The sequence below is a fragment of the Lagopus leucura genome, unplaced genomic scaffold, assembly GCF_019238085.1.
Source record: "Lagopus leucura isolate 7727_CA_CO unplaced genomic scaffold, USGS_WTPT01 Super-Scaffold_100159, whole genome shotgun sequence".
NCBI lineage: Eukaryota > Metazoa > Chordata > Aves > Galliformes > Phasianidae > Lagopus > Lagopus leucura.
Genome location: NW_024962335.1, coordinates 26,856,395 through 26,881,030, shown reverse-complemented (window position 1 = coordinate 26,881,030; position 24,636 = coordinate 26,856,395). Strand labels below are relative to the sequence as shown.

The window sequence follows — 24,636 nt, the reverse complement described above, 5'->3', positions numbered from 1 at the left end:
CTCTCCTCTCCTCTCCTCTCCTCTCCTCTCCTCTCCTCTCCTCTCCTCTCCTCTCCTCTCCTCTCCTCTCCTCTCCTCTCCTCTCCTCTTTTGTCATTTATCCTATCATTTTTCAGTGCAAAATCCATGAACCATTTTTCAGTGCAAAAACCATGAACCCTGAAGACGGGACAAGAGCCCAAGATTTGCTTCTCCCTTGTCCCTATTTGCAGGGCTGCTGCTGGATGGTACGTTCTTGCTGTATGTTGTGCATCTCTCGTGTTGTAGCTCTCTCTTGGGGATTTGGCACCAAGTGACTGAGAAATTAATACACCAAGAATAGCTGTAAAGTAATTCTGGCCTTTAGGTATTTAGGAAGTTGTTTCACTGAATGCTACAGCTTGTAGTGACAGCTATACTCATAAACCTTTATAGGCTTCTTTTGAGAATGCTATTCTAAATCCTAAAATTTTGACATTTTTAAGCAGCCCCCTAATATATAGCTAAATCTAAGATGATCTAAACACATTCCTTTTTAATATCAGGTTGTTTCATGTCTTTAAATATTATCTACCACCACCACCAAAAGGAGCAAGCAACATTATCCATTTCTAGGACTGTGTAGTCCTGCATCATGTCAGAACATTTAAATATATATTAATGCAGCAAGATCTTATGCTTACTTTGAGATTATTTTAATGAGAAAATGAGAAACTGAAGAGTGTGCTCAAGTGGCTTGCAAGCTGATGCTCCATACCGTAACATTTTTATGTGATACAGGTAGTTGCAAACCTATGAACATCAGGGGAGCTGCATATTCACATCTCAGGTCTGAAATGACTCAGCCACTCTTGTATCAGTACAAAAACACAGTAATTTTTAACAGCAACTTTGTGGAGCTTAATGGAATTCATTTCCTATTCATACTACCTCCTTCAGTTTGTTTCCAGCCCTAATACAGGAACCATATGGAGGAAAGCACAGAAAGATAAGTAGGCATTGCATGCCATTACTCACCATCTGCTTAGGTGCACTGTGCTGAGCTAAACAAGGAACAGATTGTGGCTCTGGCAACATTCACATTTGGACTACAAGAGCATCCCCTGCTAGGGAATGCACGGGAAGGTTTTCCTGGAGTTTCTGTGTGAGATGAGTGCAGCAAGTGGCTGACTGATGGAGGAGCAGTGAGTGAAGACTAAAAAGCAGCTGAGAAATGAGAGCCTGTGTTGAGAGAAGGGATAAGAAGTGAATGAGGGTAGGCAGATGGTAAAGGCATTAGTGATAAGGCAGCATATGATGTTGAGATGTAGATTTTGATGGCAATACATAGTTCTGCACTCACTGAAAGTTTGGAAGTTTTGCCGTAAGTTTCTTAACTGATATTATTCCACCTGGCATTTTTATCAGTGAGATCCTCTGTCAGCAAAAATTATAAAACCAAAAATGTATATTAAATCATATGGCATGCATTTACTTGAGATTTATAGGTGAACTTACCCACTGTAAAGCTGTGCTCCCACAGAACCTTCACTACACTTCCCTGCACCTGCAGAGAGCTGGGAGTGGGAGGATAATTATAAGCATTGAGAGGCTCAGCCAGATGTTCCAGGAATGGAGGAATTTCATCTTTGGTTGGCTGGCCTCTCTGGGCAGGAAAACAGAAAGAGGAAGCAGCCTTGTTTGAGCTGGCCTGCGCCATGAGTCCAGTGCTGGTGAGCACCAGGCTTCGCTGTTACTACAGATCAGGCAAAGCCAAACACTGAGGGGATGGGGAAGGCTGAAGTGTTAAAGGAAACATGGGTGTGAAACAGGAGTTTGTGCAGATGATGAGAGCATAAGCCTGATGGGATACGGTAAGAAGCTAACACATTCCACAGAGCGTTGCTCCAAAAAGATGAGGTGTCACTAATGTGATTCTTAGACTTCTGTATTTCAGCTTTTTACCTGAACAAAAGTAGATAAGAAATTATCCAGCAAGTACCTTTTCATCTTGTATCTTCTTGTTTGTTACCGAGATGATTCATATTTTCCTTTTTCCATTAAAGGTCCAACTTTGAGCTAGTATTTTTCACCGTGTTGAAATATCCATTTTCACTTCCTCTCAGCATATTAGCCATACCATTAAGCAGTTATGAGTACAATTCACAACAAGGATTTCTGCTTCCAGGCAGCAGCCTTAATTCTTAAAATTATTCATTATAAATTGAAGAATAGAATATATTCTTAATCATACATTGTGGATTGATACTTTTTTTCAATTCCTCATTTTCTTTTCAGTAGAGCAACTGAGATTCACAGTCAGTTTAATAATAATAAACAAATCTTTGTCAGTCACTTCCAACTCCTTTTTCATTAATTCATGTAAAACTGTCAACATGTCAGTGGACTGCAGTGCTTGATTTCAGAGAGGTCTGAAGGAGGAAGGAAAGCATTATGGAAAATGTATTATTGAAAACAGAAATATCTCAAATGAATTGCAGAGGGGCATTTTAAGATTAAAATAACAAATGCTTAGAAGGAATGATAATGCCCAGATGATGCAGCAATGACAGGCACCAGAATGAGGCTTCAATGATGCTGGCATGTGGTCAGAATGCTTTGTGACAGGACTCGCATGTTTTCACTTCAGTGTGAAAGACACACAATATTTTCTGATCTACTGTTACCAAGCAATCACAGTGCAAGTCCTGTGACATGTAATTCTATATCCTTGGGATGGAGGAAGACCCCCACATCCCAATGACAGGCAACCTCTGGTCCTTGCCTGTGGGATACTTGCTGCAGCAGCTGCATCCAGGGTCTCCACACCACCACATACCTGTCTGTTGCATACCATTCACTTCTCCCACTCCACACATTTGAAGGATGGCTTTGAGGATGGCATTATAACCGTTATCAGATTGCTTTTCTGGTCAGCCAGAAGGTGGGTGAGCCACTACAGAAAGTGAGCTATTTACAGAGAGCAGCTGCAGTAGTTAACATTTGTTCTGCTGTTCTACCAGAGAGGCAGCGATGTCCAGAAGGCAGCTGAAGGGGACAGGACCCTGCAACTGAAGGAAGGGGAAAATGTCAGTGATAAATGCAATCCATAAAATACACTGATTGTATGGTTTACAGGCTTGTTTTAACCAGAACTGCTACCGGGTATCTATCAATACTATTGTTAGCAACTGTGGTGGGCTAGACTTTTTGGAGAAGTCTATTTAGTATTTGTTGTTGTTGTTCTTGTTTTTAAATGCAAGAAGAGCAAAATTAAGTTTCAGGAAAATGGAAAACATCAGCAAAGGGCATTTATTTGCTTCAAGATTAAGGGTGAAAAAAAGACTGAAGGGTAAATTAAGATAATGCTTCTTTAAAAGAAGGGAACAACGGAGATGCACCATGGACAAAAGTCTTTTCCCTCAGAATCACATTTAATTAGCAGTGCTTGAGCAACCATTTTTGCAGCAAATTTGAGGGACAGTCTGTCCTTTCTTTAACAGTTGAAAACTGCATAGATTAGCTTAACTTTGTCACCTCTATAGAAGATTTCAGTAAGCCATAGTTAACTGCCACAATTTAGTTTGATCATTTTTCCAGTGACACACATAGTCTAGAAGTTCCATCCACCTTTCAGCTCATTGCTGGCTAAATGAACATACATGTTCCAAGTAAATTTTGGAGAATTTGAACAATTTTCCTTTTCTAAGTGACAAATGTTGTGAACAGTTTATTAGAAGATGAAACACATTTTAGCCCTTGCCTGGTGCCTGTGCTTGGAGCAGCTTAGTTGTCTAGATGAAGTTCATGTATGGTGACTGAGCACAGGAGTTGGATTTAAGCTGTGACTGCAGTCCATGTGCAGCAGCTTGTTGAGGCACAACCAATCACAGGGACAACAGTCAGGCAGCAGCAGTCTTTCCTCAGCCAGCAGGAGAGGTGCTGAGCTGCTGGACTGGTGCTTACATCTAATGCACTGCAAGAAGTTTTTCTTTGTAGACTGCAGATAGGTAACCAAACTGAATGAAAAATGCCAGGAACAACTGTAGGAGTTTCTTACATTGCTCAAAATATTGCTATTCTATGTGGAAGCTCCTGAATGTAATACACTGGGGAAAGTGAACCAGAACCTGGACTGTTACAAACTCAGAACCTTATCAGATTTTCCAAGTTTCACAAAATGTTTTAATCAACTTTGACTATTTCAAACATGTCTAAAATTTCTGTGACACCTCCTCTTATGAGATTCTTGATAACTGGAAGGGGGGAGCTTGAATGGATTTTGGAACTGTGCAGAGAAGAGCTAGAGAAAACAGAAATCGATTACCATATCAGGTAATTCAAGTTGCAGAAAGACAAAAGAGATGAATTTGAAATATGTCATTCTCCCAAGGAAAAGGTACAGTAACAGGAGACTGAAATGAAAGAATTAAAGTCAAAGAACAATTCCTTTTTCATAAATACAGCTCAAAATAAAAATCACCACGTAAGACATTGTTTTGCTTACCATGTTCACATGGAAGATGAAGGGCACTGTAAGGTTAAGTTATCACTGCTATATAAATCCCATTCAAAGTAGCTACTGTAAGTGAATTCTGGGTGAAATGCAGTCTGTCCCACTGATTATGCACACTTTCAAAACCATGCCACAATAGAAAGAAAATTTAGACATGTATATTTCAAACAATGAGACTTAAGGCTGAGCAAAAGTGAAACATAAGATCCACACTGAGACCACAGGGCCCATTTCTCCATGAATTTCTCTCTTTTTCACAACCATAATGCAAGTAGATGAAGATATGCCAGTCAAGAGGCATTTTCTTAGCTCTTAAGCTTCAGCACCAAGCCCAAGTACCCAAGTACTGTCTATTGATCTATTCCAAGGATCTGAAATACCAACCAGAAAATGCTGGTTTTGTTTGTTTCTTTGTTTTTACTTAGGCAGGAAAAGTTCACCCGCAATGCATTTAATAACATACTTTGAGCTCAAGCGTTCAGCTAGGCATTTATTTTCCCCTACCTTATAATGAATCTTTGTATTAGCTATAATATAAGAATAAAATTTGTCAAGAACCTTTACATCTAAAAACCTCAAACAGAGATCTTTCTTTTGTCTGACAGATTTTACGAATAAAAGTTCAGTCTGAAAAAATAAACAGATTCTGGAAAGAAAACAAAGAACTACTTATGCTTTCATTCTTTTTAGATTGCTGGTCATGCATGGCACAAGAATATCATCACTGCAAGCGTCTGTGGAATTTTTCATCCAGTGCATCTCTTTATAAATTGAAAAATGAAATATATTATGGAAAAAGTCATGTTTTATCTATTATTTAAGAAGAAAAGAAATCATATCACGTTTTGTTTGAGTAAAAGAAAAAATTAGACACAATTTAGTTTGAAATGAAGTCTAATTTGAATCAAATTAGAATAAAACAAATTGAAATTGCTTTTTGCTCAATAGAGGCTGATTCCATAAGGAATATATAGGACTATATTAGAACTGGACTTAAACATTTTATTTCCCCCCTTTCCCTTTTTTCTCTGTATTCAGGTGCATTCAACTGATATGTTTATCACGCATTCCTTGTAGAGGACTTATTGCAATGCCATTCATATTTGAACTGAATATTTTAACAATGCAATACCACAATAATGATGAGATAACTTATTACTTAGAATGGGATCTCACGTAGGAAGAAAGGAGCATTTTCAGTGGTTTTGCTAAATATTACTATACTCCAATATTCTTCAGGTAAAAAAAAGAAGTGAGTGAATCTCTGGAGTGGAGACTTCAGCCCTTCCTCACTGTGCACTGGATTTAAGCCTAAAGCCAAACAAAACTGTGAATTGAGGTGTTCTTCATACTGTACTTTAGCTAGCAACTGGGTCTGATACATAATGAAGAAATTGCCCAAGTCTGAGATGTCTTAAGACAAACTGTCAAATCATTCAAGTCATTTCAATTTCATCATGAAATCTTAAACCACATAGGTTTCATTCCACAGCTGACCCTGATGTAAACACAACTGAACAAAAGGGGGAAAAAAAAGGCATTTCAGTTTCTAAAGTGAGAGAACAGTTACCTGCAAAACAGGAAACATCCCGCAATGATTGATCACTATATGGTAGTTAATAGTAAGTCACGGTAGATACGGTTTAGCAAGCTGAATTAGATATCTATTGTCATGTGACCATTACCTCTATTTTGTGTGATGGAAAAAGGAAAACTTTGAAAAAATTACTGTGGATAGGAGGCCAGTTAGTGCAACGTAGGATTTGAGTAAACAAAATGTTAGCATACTGTCACACTCTGGATATCGTTGTATTACCTTATAGGACAATGAAAGAGACTTTGATAGAGCACTGAGAAATAACGTGCTGCTTCCCAGTTAGTAAACATGATGGTAATTATAATATCTCTCCAGTAACACTAGTAGTTATTGGCATTCCTATGCTTACTCACAGGTGTTTGTAATGGAACACAGGCTAGGACTGATACTGCTGTAGATGTTAGTTCTAAGTTTAGATTACAAAAATCCATAACACAAAGACAAAAGTCTTTTAAATAATCATATTTATAAAGCTTATGAATTAATATGCTGACTGGGACTTGCTTCTGACAGGTCCAGCACATTAGGTTCAGATATACTGGCATGATCAAGTCTATCAGGAGCCTGAAAGTCTCTGAGAACATTCAGAATGACATTTGGGATAACGACAATGAATTTTGGCCAGGTCTTTCATATGCCCATTTGCTGCTCTATATTTTTGGCTCCAAATGTGTGCCAAGTTGAAATTCCCAGACTTTCTCAGTGCCTGAGAAAATATTGTTAAACCCAGATTTGGGACATTCATAAAACACAGACACAGCATGTTAATGTACATGCTTGTTGTTACACAAATGCAGTCAGAGAAAGGAACCAAAGATGATGGCGTGTTGAGCTTTATGTGGCTTTGATGTTTTGTATGTCACAAATAGTGAGATTGCATCTCAGTGATGCCGTGTGATGAGATATTCACAGAAGACAACTTTATCCCAGTGAGGTTAACCTCCTGTGATCCCTTCAATAATCTCAGGGAGGGGAGATGTGTTCCTTGTCCAGCAGTTTAGTGACTAAATTGGACTCTTACTTTGAATTTCCCTCTGGGGGAATCTCTCTCTCCCTGTTAACCATGGAAAAAGCCCAGAATGCTGCGTTTGACTCAGTTAACATAAGTTATCAAAAGGCTAGGATCAATTTTGGAAGTCAGATCAACATTTCCCTCTTTTCTCCCTACCTGAAGATGACATTTTAGCTAATAGATGATATCAGATAAAATTGTAATGACAGTGAACTTGGGAGTTATGGCAAGCTGCTCTCGCTGTACAGTGCCCAAAATCAAGGCTAGATTTTATGCCTATGTCAAGAGGGGCTCTAGAGGCAGGAACAGACCACATCATTACTAACTTACAGCACAGGATTCAGCCACGAATATGTGCAGATGTCTAAGATGCCTTTTGCCATGTTGGTGACTAAGCCTCATTATCTTTCATGAGAAAGATTCCGTTGCCTCCATTTGTGATGAACTCCTACATGCAATTTTAAGCATTCATAGAGATTAAGTATTTTCAAAGACAGATTCCTTCCATCCTGGTTACCAAGGCTTTCTTCTTCCACAGAAAATAGGCTAATGCCTTCACTTATTTCTTCAGAGCAATAACTTTGGAAAGATAAAGGTAATAGATTATAATTGCTATTATAAAAGGAAAAAATATATATATTTCAAATGCTTCTAATTACAAGAGACAGAATGAGTCCTACTTCAGTGAGTGCTTGATGGGGATCTAACATTACCTCCACAGCTGATGTCAATACTGGGACAGAAAGTACAGGACTTCTCAGGGTTTCTTTGTCTTCCCTCCTATAACTTTGTTTCTTTTTCTGAAAGGCTTGATTCTCCTAGTTAAAATTATTTCGTTCTCTTGTCTGGGATTAACAACAGTTGTCATTTTAACGTGAAGTCACGGGAAGTGAAAAAGTAGGAAAAAAATGAAGAAAATCTTAGTATTCTTGTGGTGCAGTAGAATGATGGGGATATGCTTCTGATGTGTCCTAGTTTAGAGAATTAAACACTTAAAGCTATTATAGTAGCTTTATAGTAGCTGTCTTTATTTTCTTCCAGATACTACAACAGAAGAGGAAACACTGTGAAAATGAAGATGGTGGAATGGAGTTCTGAAGCAGCATTCTTTTCATAAAATATTGAATTGCCCCTATGAAAAAGGAAGAGTAATTTTTTTTTTTTTTTTTAAAGGGAGAGAGAGAAAAGAAAATAAAACCAGCAACACAACACACACAGAGAAAAAACACATTAATAGAAACCTTAAAGTTACAAGCCCTGTCTTGTCTGGCAGAAGACTTGATCCTGAATAAGCCACCGAACTGGAATTTACTGTCAGAGTGAAAGTTGCTTTTCAAAATTAAAAAAAAATAATTGATGCAGTCATGTGTTTAATGCCAACATTAACACAGTTGTGCTTAACCACTTCAAAACGAGAGAGACTATCCAAAAGAGTTTAGAAAATGAGTCCACTTGTAAACTGAAATACGGATCAAGATGGAGAAGGGTGATGTAATAGACCCCTTCTGTTTTTTGACTTGTAACATCTTCATTAAGTACTCAGAAGGATCTGAAAATATCTTCTTACCTCACTTTGATCACATGAAGAATGTGTATGTACACAAGAAAGATTTTCTTCCAAAGAGATGAAAATCCATTCAGGATATAAAAACAAGCCTCTCATCACAGGAAATTAGGAAATGTTTCTGAGTCTCCTTATGATGCTAGAGAGTGATAATATGAAAGGAAAATAAGATGTTGCTGCGTCCTACATATGCGGTTGCAGTTAATTTTGGCTATCTCTGCAGAGGAGCATTCAAAATTCTGAAGATATGAAATTGTTTGCTCTCTTACAGACCAATGTTTAGATAATATAATTATACCACAATAAAAGCATCAGTTTCTCCTGTACTTGTCATAAAAAGGTTCCTAAGCATAAAATTTGGAGCATAAATCCCCAAAAGATAATTTCATCATCAGTTTACTTATAATTCTTATCTTACTAAAGAAAGAAAAAGAATATTCATCTGTTGTTCAAAGGCTATTTTCTTTTTTTTTTTTTTTTTTTCCCTAAGCAAAGAATTATGATTCTGAAAACGTTCGACATGGAGGAAAAATTGTCTCATTCAAAGCAGATATATCCATTAGGATAAGAGTTACTAAACACAAAAAGTTCTACATCATGCTTTCATCAGGCAGTTCATCAGACTGCAGCACAAGATCATGTATAACCTAACTATATTTACAATCATTCCTTCCTATTATCTTTCTATTATTTCTACTTCCTATTATATTCCCTGGGCAATAACATCAGAAATATAAGGGCTGCTCTTGAAGTAATGCCTCCCATTTTATTACATTGGCCCCTGATGTCAGAGGTGGATGTTGGTGGGATGAGAGTAAAGGTTGAACTTTCCCATCAGTATTCTGTTACATTGTGTTGCCACGTGACAGATGGCAGCAGAGGGGCAGTGAGACAGAATGCAGTCTGATATGCAAGTGCATGTGAGCAAAGGCATGTCACTGCATTCCTCCATGTGGAAAAAATGGCACTCATTAATATTTACCAACACTTACTGAACATTTATGAAGACCAAAGAGTGGATATGAGCACAGTGAGGTGGTGGGTGGTGCGCTTCAGCAGTGATGACAGTGACGTGAAAGACAAATCCCGTTCTGGATTGCCATGCACAACTATCACACCTCGAAATAAAGAGTGTCTAGATCAGCTCTTCCACATTGATCTGGGGATTATGACCAGGGGACTCTACACAAAGCTGCGTATTGGCTTCAGTGTGTTAGAAATGATGTTGGCAATGTTAGAATAGTGCAATTTGTGCCGTGTGGGTCCCACAAATGCTCAGACAGGAACAGAAAGAACACTGTATGCAAGTATATCAGGATCTATTGAACAAATATAAGGCTGAAGGTGACAGTCTTCTGCATTGCATCATTACCACTGCTGAGATTTAATGTCATCACTACAAGCCAGCATCAAAACTGCAGTTCTTGTAGTGGTGACATGGGAATTCTCCATTAAAAAAAGTTCAAGACATAGCCCTCGGCTTGTAAAGTGATGCCTACCGTCTTTTGACATCAGAAAGTGGTGATCTTTCTGGATTTTCTGCTTATTAAACTGCAAATGTGGCAGTAGTTAGCGGAAAAAAAATTATATACCTATACACACATATGTATATACATACGTACATGTATATGCATATGCCATTTTAGATGGTATATGGAAGCTCATGGCAGCTACGGTTTTATTAAACATAAACTGAGCCCTCAGTAAAAATGGAGTGGCAAGGATTTAGATTTAAAAAACAAACAAACAAACAAAATGCAGATGGCTTGCATTACCCATATTTCTTATTTAGAAAAATAGCTTTGTTAAGTTGAATTAGGTAATGAATTTATGACTCCAGTAAGAGCAGGTTTGGCTCTATCATTTATTGTTAAGGACACAGGCTGGTGCCATTTGTTTGATTTACTGATAAGCATAAATTTCTTGGAAGTTTCCTAGTATTTGAAGGATATGAATAGATTTTGAATTTTATCACTGCTTCAAGAAGCTGAAGACATTAGGACATTTGCTTTTTTTTTTTTTTTTTTTTTTTTTCTATACTGAGGCAGAACTATTCTGCTAAGTTATCAAGTTCTGCCACTTCAATTGCATTCTAAGTTCTTTCACTAGTTCCTTTAGTGGTTCTAAGGCAAAATCTAAGTTGAATCTTAATTAGTGTGAGGTTCTAAAAGATCGTTCTGAGGCTCATTATACAGATTAAGAAAGAACATTTTAATTATTTTTTTTTTCCCATGCTTATCATTCATAAGAACTCCACAAGGCAGTAAGGGATTTTCCTAACACATTATAGGTATATATCCTATGGATTCCAGAGAGATCTTTTTGTTGATGTATGGCTTTGATATTTCTTTACGAATAAAGACAGAATAAGGATATTCTACTAAAAATAGCTCCTAGTTTTTCTCTCTCCAGGACGTTATCCTCCAGATATCAGATTGCATTTAGAAAACATCATTTGTTGCTAAGTTTTACAAGCCTTCCAAACTTCCAAAATCAAGATAAGGAGGAAGGCAGTTTGGAAAAGCTTTCCTGAATTTCATTAGGGTGTCTCAGTTAAGCATGCAATATTCTTAATGAACCCAATGAAAGTTTCATTTATTTGCACCACAGTTCAGCTGTTTCAGCCTGGAATGAGTGAGAAGCATAGAGATATGAAATCATGTCTTCAATAGTTGTCATTAGACAAATCAACAAAACAATATGGAATGTGTCAGTCAAAGGTCAAATTCCTGCTGTACGTAAATATTAAAACATTAGAATACTGTCTAAAATGTTAGTCCTTCTCTAGCTAAAGCTCTAACTTTTCCAGAGACAGAGATAAATTTTGATTTGGAGTTACACCCTTTTTTTTTTTTTTTTTTTTTTTGTGGTAAGTCCCTGTTTCAGTAGTTGCAGAATGAAATAGAGAACAGAGCAGAAGATATCTAAAATGAGACCATAAATTCTAGTCATAAATATATTTATATCATTTATCATCTTTTATCAAAACAGTTGAAATAGTTTTGAAATTTAAATTATTTTTGAGCTGGTAAGCCATTAACATCTTATGCATGGGAAAGTTTAATGTTTCCATCATTTCTCTGCTTGTACTGCAGGGAGTGAGAGGGGTGGGGAGAAGAAGGTGAGGAAGTTGTCAAAAAGGGAAGGTGATTAACATAAAATAAGGGTTAGTTGAAATGTAATTTTCACCAAAATGTTTTCTCAGCAGAAGAGCTGTCTATCAATCTAGTGCTGAGAAATCAACACTAATTTTACACAAGCTATCAAAAGAGCAAGAGAACTAAGCTAATTGCTCTAAATCAATTGTGAAGTGCCGAGCAGCTTCCAATAATTCAGAAAGATTTTTTACTCACACTTCGGGGTTAGCATATCCCAACTGTAATTTACCACTGAAATGATGTACAAATACCAGTAATTCCAAGATTAGGCATGTTCCCTGAACGAGAACGACAGGGAATAGAATTTATTATTGCACTTGATATCCAAAGTTAGAAAGGTTTAAGAAGAAAAAATATACTGGCAGTTAAAGCTTCTTCAAATTAGGAATATTCCCTGTGGTTGGACTATCCCCAAGAAACTTAGTAATTGCTTGCTTTATATCACTATTAGCATATTCTCGCTGATGGAAACCCACTGTGCCATGTACTTCTACAAAATTACAACAACAATCAGGTAAGCTTCCTAGATGTGATGATGAATATGGTACATAGCTCTACTGCAGTTTTATGAAGCCCCTACTTTGGTCAACAAACAAAATATATCTAAACACAGAGTCTCCTTGGTAAGAAAGTGCAAGCATGATGGCATTCTCCAAATGATTACATAAAAGTGAATTAAGGTTAGGGAAAGATAGGAAATAGGATTGTGATATGATTTTGGTTTCAAAATCTCCATGAAATGAACAAACATAAACATCTTTTCCCCTTCAGTAGGACAAGGAAAATTACATTAGTAACATGATCATATTTGGATAAGGAATGATCTAGAATAGTAGGAGAAGACATCCAGGAACTTGGTCCAATAAACTAGATTACGACAACCAAAGAAATGACAGCATAAGGCAGCAACATTATTATGTAATTCAATTCCTTTCAGCAAATGTATCTAGTCATAGAAAAAGTTTTTATGATGCTTGTTCCAGTGCATTCAACAAACTGGGGTCAATTCTGCATTTAGCAATAACATGAAAAGCATCAGAAAACGTACTGCAAGTATATGTATGTATATACATATGTTTTGCATTACCATTACCCTTGTAAGATAACTGTATTGAAGGTGAGCTGTTGCATACGAAAAGTGGAAGAGAGAGAAGGGAGCATCATGCTTTGCTTGTGCAAATACTTCTGGTTTACATTTTGATTTACCTGCTGCCTGTACTTCACAGAAGTTCTCTTAGTTTCTCTTTAAAATGACACTACTTTCTACAGTTATATATTTATTTTACCTTTCACATAGCTATAAAACACTTATTTCAACAGGTGAGACACATTCCAACTTGCAGGTGTGTCCCGGCACAGATCCCACCAGTGCTGGCTGTGAAGGCTGTAATTATACCCAGCTCACACACAAGTCTCCTAGAGCAGGATCAAAGGCAACAAGAGATTTTTGCAGTGTATGGAAGAAAAATATGGTTGAAAAGTGTCTTCTTGTCCACACAGGTAATTAATTATACTTAGAGTATTTGGACTAGAGCTTTCCAAATTCACATCACTGTCAAATCTGCAGTTCTACTTCAAGCATGGCTTTATTATATTTAAGATTTGGTTTAATGAGTTGGAGACCAAGACTTCTACAGCCTGCATTTTTCAAACAAACTTTACTACTTGGATTCTAAGACAAGCAGCTGAAAGGATCATTTCCTTAAGAAAATGTCATAATATCATCTCTCTGCCAATTGCTGTAGAGGCAGCACCTGCCCTACATATTCATGGAGTTTTGGCTATCAGCAACGTAAACAGGCAATGACTTGATAGAGAGTTTCAATGCCTGTGAGATCCCACCAGCTTTCTCTTCATGTCAGAAACCCTCCTCCTTTTACTCCCAGCGAACAAATCCCCATGTTTTAGCTTTTGGCAATGAATCCAGTATGAATACTCACAAATACCTAATTACTGGAACTACATATCTCTGTTGCCTGTTGCAATTCACTCCTATCATTTTTCAGCAGAAAAAAAAACTGTTTTCTGTCATTTTTTGTAGTAGCTAGTTACTCCTGTGGAAAGGCAGCTGTGTGCTGGCACTCAGAGCCAACACCAGTCCAGCTCCTCACTGGTGTTAGCGCACAGCGTGTCAGGGTCAGGGTACAGAGGGAAGTTGCCTCATTAGCATCTCTTGACTGAAAAGGGATAAACCCTAAAATGAATCCATCTGTTTTCAGTACGGCTTTGTTTATACTTTCTAATGCTGCATTTTGGCAGTTTGAGGCACTATTTACTCATCACTGCTGTCACTTATCCATTCATCTAAGCCACGGAATTTTGAATAGGAACATTCACTTATTAAGGCAAAATTTTCTCTGCTTATTTGCTTGTCTTCCTGGATACAAGTGCAAACATATTTTTTTTGAATGTAAAATCCTGAATAGGCAGTTCATATGCAAAGAGAACACCGGGAGGAAAAAGGAACGAGGAATGTTTGATGGCACTTACAGCGTAATTTCTATCAACAGATCCCACCTTTTTCTGTATAATGATCTTCCTTTGCTGCACTGAGTACCTCTCTCTTATGCTGGGAAAATTCAATATGTTTTGTCACTTGTTTACAAGCTGCATATTTGGCAGTTGGCTTTTTTTTTTTTTTTTTTAGACATATGCATTTTTTAGACCTTTCCTATGATCTGCAGAAAGGAGTCCCTGTAAGACCCAAATCAGAGAAGAGGGAAACTGCAAGGTAGACGGACATACCTAAAACTATGAAAAAGCTGACAGCTTACAGAGGGACTGTGCATCATAATAGGGAAAGCAAAGTTGCAGTAAATTTGATAAGTACGTTGCACAATCTCTGGACAAAGATAATAGTTGTGGGAAACACTTGCTGAAAAGGATTTCCTGAGGTTACTGATAAATGATTGCATCCCTTTAGGGCTTGAGTGACTTCTCAGTCAGGGTGCAGATGATGGTTTCAAACACAGTCATTAGGGTTAATGTTTAGAGAAAGTATGGCTAAATTATCTAATAAAAAAAAAAAGTCTGTTAAGAGTCCGTTAAGATAATGGAATTGCTGAAATCACAGCTAAAAGTTGTTTATTCACCAGTTTGAATTATACATACATATATATATGTATATAATATATGTATTACCCCTAAATCTTTATCATACAAAGGTAAGAAGGAAAAACAAATGAGGAGAGATTAAAATAAATTCTGTAGACTTTAAAACTGAAAAAGGTCCTCAGGGGGAGGATTTTTTTTAATTCAAAGTCTGAAATGTCAGCCTAAAAATTTCTTTATTTAGATTACCTAAACTTCTCTTCAGCTAGCAGAAATGTACCCACTTCTATGAACGTTTTGGTAACTGCAGCCCAAAATTTCACAAGAGCTCTAATCCGTGGTTCTTTAATTTCTTCACTCCACTAACCACTGTAAGTGTGTATTTCTGCTCACTCCAGTAAATCTACTCCTCATATCTATGAAGTCACTTGGAGGTGTGTATCATTAGTAACATGCTACATCAGGTTCAGCTGTTCAGATGTTGTATTTATTTTAATTTTATATTGTGCATAATTTGGGGACTGAGAGATTTTCACTGGTAAGAAAGAGCATGCCTTACTTTAGGTAAACATTTATTTACAAATCAAAGACCATTTCAATGTATTTGTGTACTCACAGAGCACTGATGTAGTTGCACAGATTAAGAAATGAAGTCTTATTATTTCTTGCTAAATACTTGTAGCTGGATAATCAAATTAACGAGTAATTAACGAAGTCATAATGAATACATTCATGTTGGAAAAGAAGACAAATTATTTGCAAAAGATACTGTGAGTAGATCAACTTAAATGTAACAGGATCAGGATTAGAATGAATTTGTTTAAATAAAAACAAAAACAGTGAATCATCTTTCATTTGCAGAAGAATTTGTATTGGCATATTCAATGTGATTGTTTTTTTTTTTTTTTAATTTTAGTTCTATTTTAAATGAGAAGTTTCAGAATTAAAACCCTTTTACAGGACTTACAAGTAACAGTCATGTGCCTATAAGAAACCCCAGCTATTTCCTCTACTGTAATTTTATTCTGAGAAAAGTACTAAAAGAACTTTCAGTTTCTGTGGCCCTTCGAAAATTACAAAAGCACGTTATCTGAGCTGTTGGAAGCCTTATCTTTAAGTGAAGCAGTTCCTGCGTCTCAGAAACCATAAGATTTGGATAAACATTACATTTATGCTTTGATTTTTGGAGGACATTACAGTATTTGGACCTGTAAATCTTTCTCATTGTGTTGGATAATCCCTTGAGGCCTCCCCATTAGATTCCATTAGCTTTCCCAGACAGAACTGGTAAGAAGGAGAATAAAGGGTTGATTCTATTTCCTCAAACATTTGAAGATTAATCCTACAGTTTACAGATGTTTTCCTCTTTGCCGTAGAGTCTCCAACACTCCCACTTACACTCAGAAGCCTGTGATAACATTTAAAAAGAGAAAAACTAGATAATAGTTTACATAAAAAAATATCACCTTTCCTAAGCTCTCCCGATTCTTTTCTAAGAGTAAAATTTGATCTACTCAGCTGGAAGTTCTAGGGGGCTACTCAGTCCCACGTTACAAAGCACTGTGCCTGTTTTCCAAGTAGCATCTCTACAGCTGCCTTTACCGTTCTAGTTGTATTGAACAGCAGTGCAATATTAACATTGCAAGATGAAGATCTCAGACAAACAAAAAAGCCAAAATAAAATAACAAGCCAAAAGAAAAGAAATTTTACTCCTCAAGTTTCATTCAAGTCAGTTGAGAGTTCACATATTCTACTACAAACCTTAGGAAGAAAAAGCACAAAGAAAATAGTCTCTCTGGCTTGAGATTAGTAAAAACGCAGAGATTCTTCATATTACAGGGAGAAACTGAGCATTATACACTTGGCAAAATGCAACCAACTGTTTTTCTTACTTCTCTGCTTTCAACAGGCAGAGTTAGCAGGAGGCAGTTAGCCTCTGCTGCAGTGGGGTGGTCCATAAAGCTCTGATGTGACCTACATGCAGGCTAATGGCAGCAAATCCATCTATCCATCACTTTTTGTTACATTAGGAGTTTTTGGTCATACCTCCAGTTAAGCTTGTAAATGTACTTTGCCCATTAACTGGCTTTAATACAAACTGCAGTTCTCTTTGGGTCCTCAACAACTTCCCTCTTTAATGCAGCAGTTCAGCATGTAGGCAGTCTATCTCCCTTCATTTATTGCTGATTTAACAGGCTACTAAAACAGCTGCATTATTGCAGTGATACATAGTAAAAAGTATGCAAAATAGATGTTTTGAGGGTTCAGCAGCATTATATTAATGACGGCATTTATTAAGATCAATCTTCTACTGTTAAGCTTATTTTAAAATGGTCATTAAAAATTGAGTCAATGAAGAGCTATAATGAACAATTAGACTTGGAAAATATTTGGGTTTGCATTCACTACTCTTGAAAGTACTACATTTCATCCCAGAAAAGCGTTACCCATGTATTCAACAGATCCCTACAGTAACAGTTATACTGAGCTTCATACATGTCTCAGTTACTAATAGATAACATACCTGGAAGATAATATAAGTGGGCTTAAGTTAAATCATTACTCAATTTTTATTCATTTATTTTTGGACTGAGGAGATGGGAAGGGGAACAGATGAAGATAGCTTGAATGCAGTACCTGGAAATCCTGAATTTGATATGGCATCTCTTAGTAATCAGCATCAATTGTCATGGTCTGTCCCCATTTTCCTGTTAGTTTCACTTACCATAACAGAGATTGTAAAAAGGCATCATTTCACATTTCAGTGTCTTAGTAAGCATTTGTACATTGGCATTTTCAGCTAGCGAGCAATATTATTCATGTCTCCTTGTCAACAGAGATCAACCTTCATTCTTTGACAGGATAAGGTGATATTAAAGATTTCAGTTTTTGTCATTCAACTGATATCACCTTTCCCTGAGGCAAACCCTTTCATTAGCCTAGAGCCTTGCTAGTTCTGAAGTTTGAGGCATTGTCTTTTTAACTTGAAGTAAAACTAGATCCTTTACGGATCAGACATAGTTTTATTTGAGCACTCACATTTTTCTTCCCATCTATTAAATGCTTTAAGGGGTATCTAATTTCTGGCTTCATCAGTGTAAATGGCATTTTAGAAGATACTCTCTTCCACTTCCTTCCTCTGACCTTTGTTCCCAGCCACTACTTTTCTCAACTCGTTTGGATGTTTTGTTAAATTTCTAAACTTCAAATTAAGAAAGAGCATAGTTCTTGTGCCTTGAATGCTTTTATTTGTTTTGGACACAAAATAAGGCAGATTTCCTCTTTAAAACTGTATCTATAGATAATCTTGTAGAGGAGAACTGGTTATTTCTTCCTGCCATTTAAAAAAATTATTTTGGCTGTACTCAAACAAAACTGAGCACTTCGCTGTGCAACCTGTTGTGGGTATTTTTTTTAGGTATTTCTTGGGTATTTTTTGACAGCGTAGATGAGGTGATCGTTGTATAAAATCCTACGCACCACAAAGCTGCATGAGTGGGGCTATCTCAGGTAATGATGAAAAGGGAGCCAAGGGCTATCAGTACCCCTCTCAGCGCATGAAGTCCCACAAGCAAGGGTGACAACAAAGGCAGGTCCACATTAACAGTCACAACCAAGGCAAGGCAATGTAATGAGTCAGGTCTTGGAGTTAGAAATATCTATCAGAAGTCTGGCATCCAACCCAAATGCATGTTGCCTGCAGAAGAAGAACCATAAAACTAGTGGGATACACGACCATGTTTTTGTGAAACTAACACATCACCCTCAATCAATGGCAATGATTGCAATTCTTAGTGAGCTCTCAGGATGCTTGTCAGAGATTTCTAATGAACTTTTACTCTTCACCCTTCAAAATAGTCGTTCATAGATGAACGTATTGTCAAAAAGCAGTGACATGAATAAGGCATGGCTGTGAAGTGAGGGCTATTTCTCTCTGGTAAGACAGGGCTTATAAAAGTCTGGTCTATAAAAAGACATGATCAGATTTTTGATTGCAACTCCAAACAGTCCATTTGAGAATTTGCTAGTAATGTATTTATGCTAATAGAAAAAAGGAGTTGCAAATGAACCAAAAATGGTATGATTTTTTTTGGCAATCTTAAAATTTATTCTCAAGTTCCTGTATCAAAATGGAAAGTGCAGCTGCATATTTTTTGCTGTTCACAGGATTGTGTTTAGTCAACATACAAAAATCCATAAACTTCTTTGAAATCACTCGAGCTGTCACCGCACTGCACCCTGTGCCCTGGTCTCAGCCCAGGGTTAATAGAACACCAATGTTCAGTTGGTGCTGAGGGGCTGGGCTGATCAGTGGGGCAGAGCCACCATGATGGCAACAGGGCAGGGGGCAGCTGCGGTATGAGCTGGGCTGGGCTGCACATTGGACATGCTTGTGTTAGTGCAATAATGATGAAGAAGTAATGAGAAGGGTGAAATTCTTTTGCTCTTTTTTTCCATCATCCTCTATCTTTGTCACCCTTTCACACTGGAATGATCTCACTTTTATGCTAAACTTAAGTGCACACAGAATTCATAGGTTTTGCACAGCTAAATATATGATATTCTGATCATATATTTAGCTGCTCAGATCTAGAGTGTTGATCTGTATAATCTGCTTCAGCTTCACTGAACTACTTTGTTTTTCTCCTCTAATTTCATCTCTAAACTAAGTGTCAGTCAAATTTTTCTTTTTCACATTAGCTCAACCATTAAGAGCTATTATGCAGATTCCTTTCAGGATGAGTATGTATTCTGATCCTGTTTGATTTTCACATGGTACTACAGTTTTATTGTGTGGGATAAACCTTCTTCAGCTCATGTGGGAAGCTCCATTTTGATGTCACTGGAAGTAATTGTGTGTGCAAAGTAAGTGTGATACAATATGCATAAGCCAAAGGTACTTAATGTGCAATAAGATGTCCTACTTTCGTAGAATTGTCCTACTTTTCAGCATTTTGCTTTCTTTCTCTAAAATTGGCCAAATATCCTACTTTTTGACATTACATCTTAGTTTTCTTTCCTTGGGGGAAAGTAGGGATGATAAAGCGGACAGAGAATGTGCACGTGCAGAACATTATTTTCCAGGATATTGGGTAGTGTTCCTTCTATACTTCTCCTTTTTTGATCTCTCAGCATTCATCTCAGCTCTTGTAAATACTAAGAGTGGATTTTTCTTCAGTCATGCCTTGCATTTGAATAAACCGATCAAAGCTGTTGAGTGAAATTTGTGAAGCTTAATTAAGCTGAGGACAGGTAAAAGCATAAATACATGTAAACTTGGCTTGTTACTGGTTCAGGAAAGGATAAATAACTTCCTTGTGGTCATTCTAGTCAGTCACAGAAACAGAGTATGCCAGAATTACTGCACTGCTTCCTTTCTCAAACCACCTCTGCCTCACAAGTTTATGTACCAGGACCTTGACTGACACAGTGCAACATTTACTACAGTGTCTATTGGAGTTTTGTTCATATGTATGACAGGGAAACTTTTGTAACTAACATAGTAAAGACAAGTGAGCAGGGCCTAGATAGGAAAAAAAATTATTGGCTGATCACGGTTTAACTACAAACATAATTAAACAATCATGAGTGTTTTTCTATTCCGAACTATGCACGTATCAAAGACTAATTAAATAAATGACTGAAATTACCAGTAACTGCTACAAAAAAAAAGAGAAGTGCTGACAAAGCCAACATGAACTTAAAAACGGGACTGAACATTTCTATAACTTCTCCCCAGTACTCCATTCTCTATTCCTTTAATTCTGACTCCTGAAGCTCAGCTTTCTTTAAAAAAATAACCTTTTTTAAAACATATTAACAAAGTGGATTTTAAAATCTTTTTTTTTTTTTTAAGAATGCCCAGAAAGAGTGGCCCCAAATGACCTTTCAGCTGGGTAATGCAGACCTGTCATCATTCCGTCTGTTTTTACACAAACACATTCCTCCTTTCCACTCCCTCACACCAGGAAATGTCTAAGTCTCTTCTCCCACACCTGCCTGAGAAACAGACTAGTATCTCATTGCTATTCAGCTGTGAAGTGTCTGAACTGCTATTTGTGATGACACTTTCCATGCAGACATAGGACAAAGCTGTTATGTTGAATTTGATATAATGTATGGCAAAACTACATTCTTTTTTACCCATGTTTACAGTGAGCTTTTTTTCTGAAATTATATCAGTTGTGTGATCTACTGAATTCCAAGGATTTGACCAAAGCTAAGGATCAGTTTGGCCTTGCTTGTAACGTGAACAAAAATACTTTTTCTGATTTCTCGTCTAAGAAGTTTTCATCATTCATCTTTCTCTCTAAATTACGAGAGTTCATTTTGATGACCACTATGAGGAGAAAGAGAACATACATGTGAGGACACATGTATGATACAGGGAATTCAAATCTGTCACTTTGATGTGTAGAGTTGTGAATGTTGAAACTAAGTACTTAATCATTGCTCATTGAAACAATGACTTCTCCTCACAGAATTTAAGCTAGTATCCATGCACACGACAAAAAGTTGTCACAAGTAGGAGAAGAAAGGACTCTAAGATGTTATAACATTATAAATATAATATAAATTCAATAATATTTACTGGATTCCACCGCCAACTTCTGCCAAAAACACAGTTCTGCGGGCATTAAATTGTCTCAAATGTCTTGAACAGATTTAAGAGGATAAATTAAGGTACTGGAAGTTTCAATAAACATAAGAACAGAAAAACAATGAGAGCTGGGAAAAATCCACACATGGGGATGTCCACTTTCTAATTTCTTTACATATTAACTTAACAATTTCTACACTTCTTCATTTCCCAGTTTTACTAAGCTACCTTTAATTCTTGAGAAAGATGCCAGCTTGGCACGTTTTGTTGTTGTTGTTGTTGTTGTTTGTTTTTGTTGCTGTTTTTCCCCCCTCCAAATAGTTTATTGTCCTTTTCATAGTAATGGCCAATAGCCAGGGACAGAGATTTCCCATTCTAGATCAGCAAGCTATACTGCAGTTCTGGATAAAAAAAGATCTGTTTATGAGAATGCTGCTTGAATTCTTTCTGAATGCTGACCTTGCAGACGCTTATAATGAACTGGTCTTTGATTAGCTTATTTGCTCTCTGGTTTCTTTGTAGGAGTGTTTTTTATTAAAGAATTGTTGAAACCTGGGTTTATTTGCAGTAGAACAGGTTAGCAAACCTATTTCACAGACACAGAGCCATCATATGTGGTAAGTCCAGCTACCAAAGGACTGCTGAATGAAAACTCCTAACCATTATCAGATTCTTCATGGCTTTGTCTCATATTTACAATTCTCTTAGCCAGCCAACACCTTGACATGCTTTCCAAACAACCTGACTGCTTAGGAAACTCCTGTCAAGATGCCTCATTACAAGTGTTTCAAGTAAGGTATGACTTCACATCCATGAGTTGTATCCTTTATCCCTGATAACTATCAAATTTTGCATACGTACTGGAAGAATTGAATAGCCTTTTGCCCTTTAGATCTGCTCTCTGGGCCTATACTAAAATCATATTATTCCTAGTAGAATTTTTCCCTCAGCTGTTGTAATTAAATTGTACTCACAACAACTGCTCTGCTGAGAGCAAACCAGCCATTTCAGTATGGAAGCTAACTGAAGTGTTCATATCTGTTCACCGAAATCTCAATTTCTCAGTGGAGCTTAATTTAAAAATTCAGACCAAAGTTCAAAAGAATGTTGCACACCTGAGATGACAACCAATTATTCACTTACCAGTAATATCTGTTTCCCTGAAGAACAATATATATTCTAATAGTATGCTGTTACTATTAATTAGCTTTTAGCCCTCACTATATTATTGGTGAATCCCATTTTAGACAGTGTGTGACCAGATACAAACCAACATACTAGTGCCCTCTGCTGCACATATTTACATGCAAGGGCTCAAGGCCAGCCTTTTCATTTCTATATTGGCAGAATTTTGTTCACCAACCCAAATCCCTCCAATTTAACCTAAGCCACATCTATTATGAGTTCCACCTCATGTTTCAAAGGCCTAACTCATCAAAATGTTATAACATCCACAGCAAAGACATGCTGGACCAGATCTGTAGTAGGCGAACGCTGGGCTGCCTTTCACCCTAAAAATATTCTTCTCTAAAGGTCTTGCAAGAGTGTTACCCAGCTTTTCTGCTGATCAGCCTGAGGACAGATCTCACAAACTCCTTCACAGTGCTACTCGGGTTCCACTGAAACAATGGGGTTTTCCCACAAAGACTAGAAACTGAACTCCTCATGTTCACTAGTGGTTGTTGCTCTGGAACCAGGGTGTGGTACACTGGGTGCTCCAGTGTCGTCAAGTGCGTTAACAGATGCTACTGCCCTCAACTCCTCCCATTGAAGCTTCCTCCTGGAGTGGATCCACCACATACTTGTATCTTCTGGGATTCTCCTGCGTGAGGGGAGCCCCCACAGCCCTAGCTGCAAACTCCAGCATTGCTGCACACCTCAGCTCCTGTACTTTCTTCCTTATCTGCCCCATTTACCACAACACCATCACCTGGAAAGCGTGTGCAGCAGCACAGTCAGCCTAACTGCTGTGACACCTTCTTGTATTTAGCCATACATCTATCTTGACAGCTACTACCAAAGAATTCTTCCACAGGCAGAAGGATGCCATAAATGAGCTATTATGATTCACAAAAGTGACAACAGAGACATGCCAAATGCTTTCAATCTCACTAGGCTTTTTTCTTTCTTTTTTTTTTTTTTCTTTCTTTTTTTTTTTTTTTTTTAATATTTAGTCAGTAATCTAAGAAATGTGGTGAGTCATTCAGGCAGCTTGCAAAAACTGACCAGCACCTTGCCATTTTGGCACCGTGTTTAAAAGAATTTGTCTAGGAATGGATAACTGAGAGGAGCCAGAATAAATGTAGGTAGAAGTAGCTGCTTTTCCAGGCAAACTCCCTTCTCCAGTCTCACAGAAGCTGCACGCATTCAGGCTGCCAAACTGATATCTAGCTGCAATGTCTGCTCCCTTTGCACAGACATAGGGGTGCACCATGGGTTCTTCATCCAAAGCCCAGAAGTGAGCAGTATAGATCATAACCACAAAACCAGCAGCTTTGTGGCAGCTGTTGTTTTTCCTTGTACCTCCCAAATTTGGCTTCTTGCTCAACAGTTAAGCTCTTACTTCCCTGTGACGAGCAGGAACGCTGAATCTGATAGCTGATATCCCACTTACTCCTTACACCATGCTTTATCTCAGCTTCATTTGGAGTTTGGCAGAGTTTTAACTTCTAGTTCTCCTGCAGTCATTAACAAGCCCACATCATAGGTGGCAGTGCCTGTAACTGATCATGATAATTTTTTGAAGCACATCCCAAGAGTGCCAAAGATTAATCACTACTTGCATAATTTACCAGAAAACATTGCTATAGAGGTACGTATCACGGCTGTTCAATTTTACAACAGAAGAAATAATTCAGAAGTTTCCTTCCCCTATCTAAACGGGGGCTTTAAGAAAGAAGGGGACACTCTCCTTCGCAGGATCGGTTTTGATAGGACAAGAGGAAATGGTTTCAAACTAAAAGGGGAGATTTAGATTGAATATAAGAAAAATGTTTTTACAACAAGGATGGTAAGGCACTGGCACAGGTTGCCCAGAGAAGCAGTGGATCTCTGTCCCTGGAGGTATTTGAAGTCAGGCTGGGCAGGGCTCTGAGCAACCTGATGGATCTGTATGTGTCCCTGCTCATTGCAGGGGAATTAGACAAGACGACCTTTAATGGTCCCTCTCAACTCAAAT

At 37.5% G+C, this 24,636-nt stretch overlaps 1 long non-coding RNA gene across 1 annotated transcript in view; it reads right to left on the bottom strand.

Moving 5' to 3' along the window:
• LOC122190515 overlaps positions 1-24,636 on the bottom strand; it is a 46,766-nt gene that overhangs the window by 7,950 nt on the left and 14,180 nt on the right. Inside the window, exon 3 of the long non-coding RNA XR_006182161.1 lies at positions 2,798-3,029. This is a non-coding gene — a long non-coding RNA (uncharacterized LOC122190515). The remainder of the gene's footprint in view (positions 1-2,797; positions 3,030-24,636) is intronic.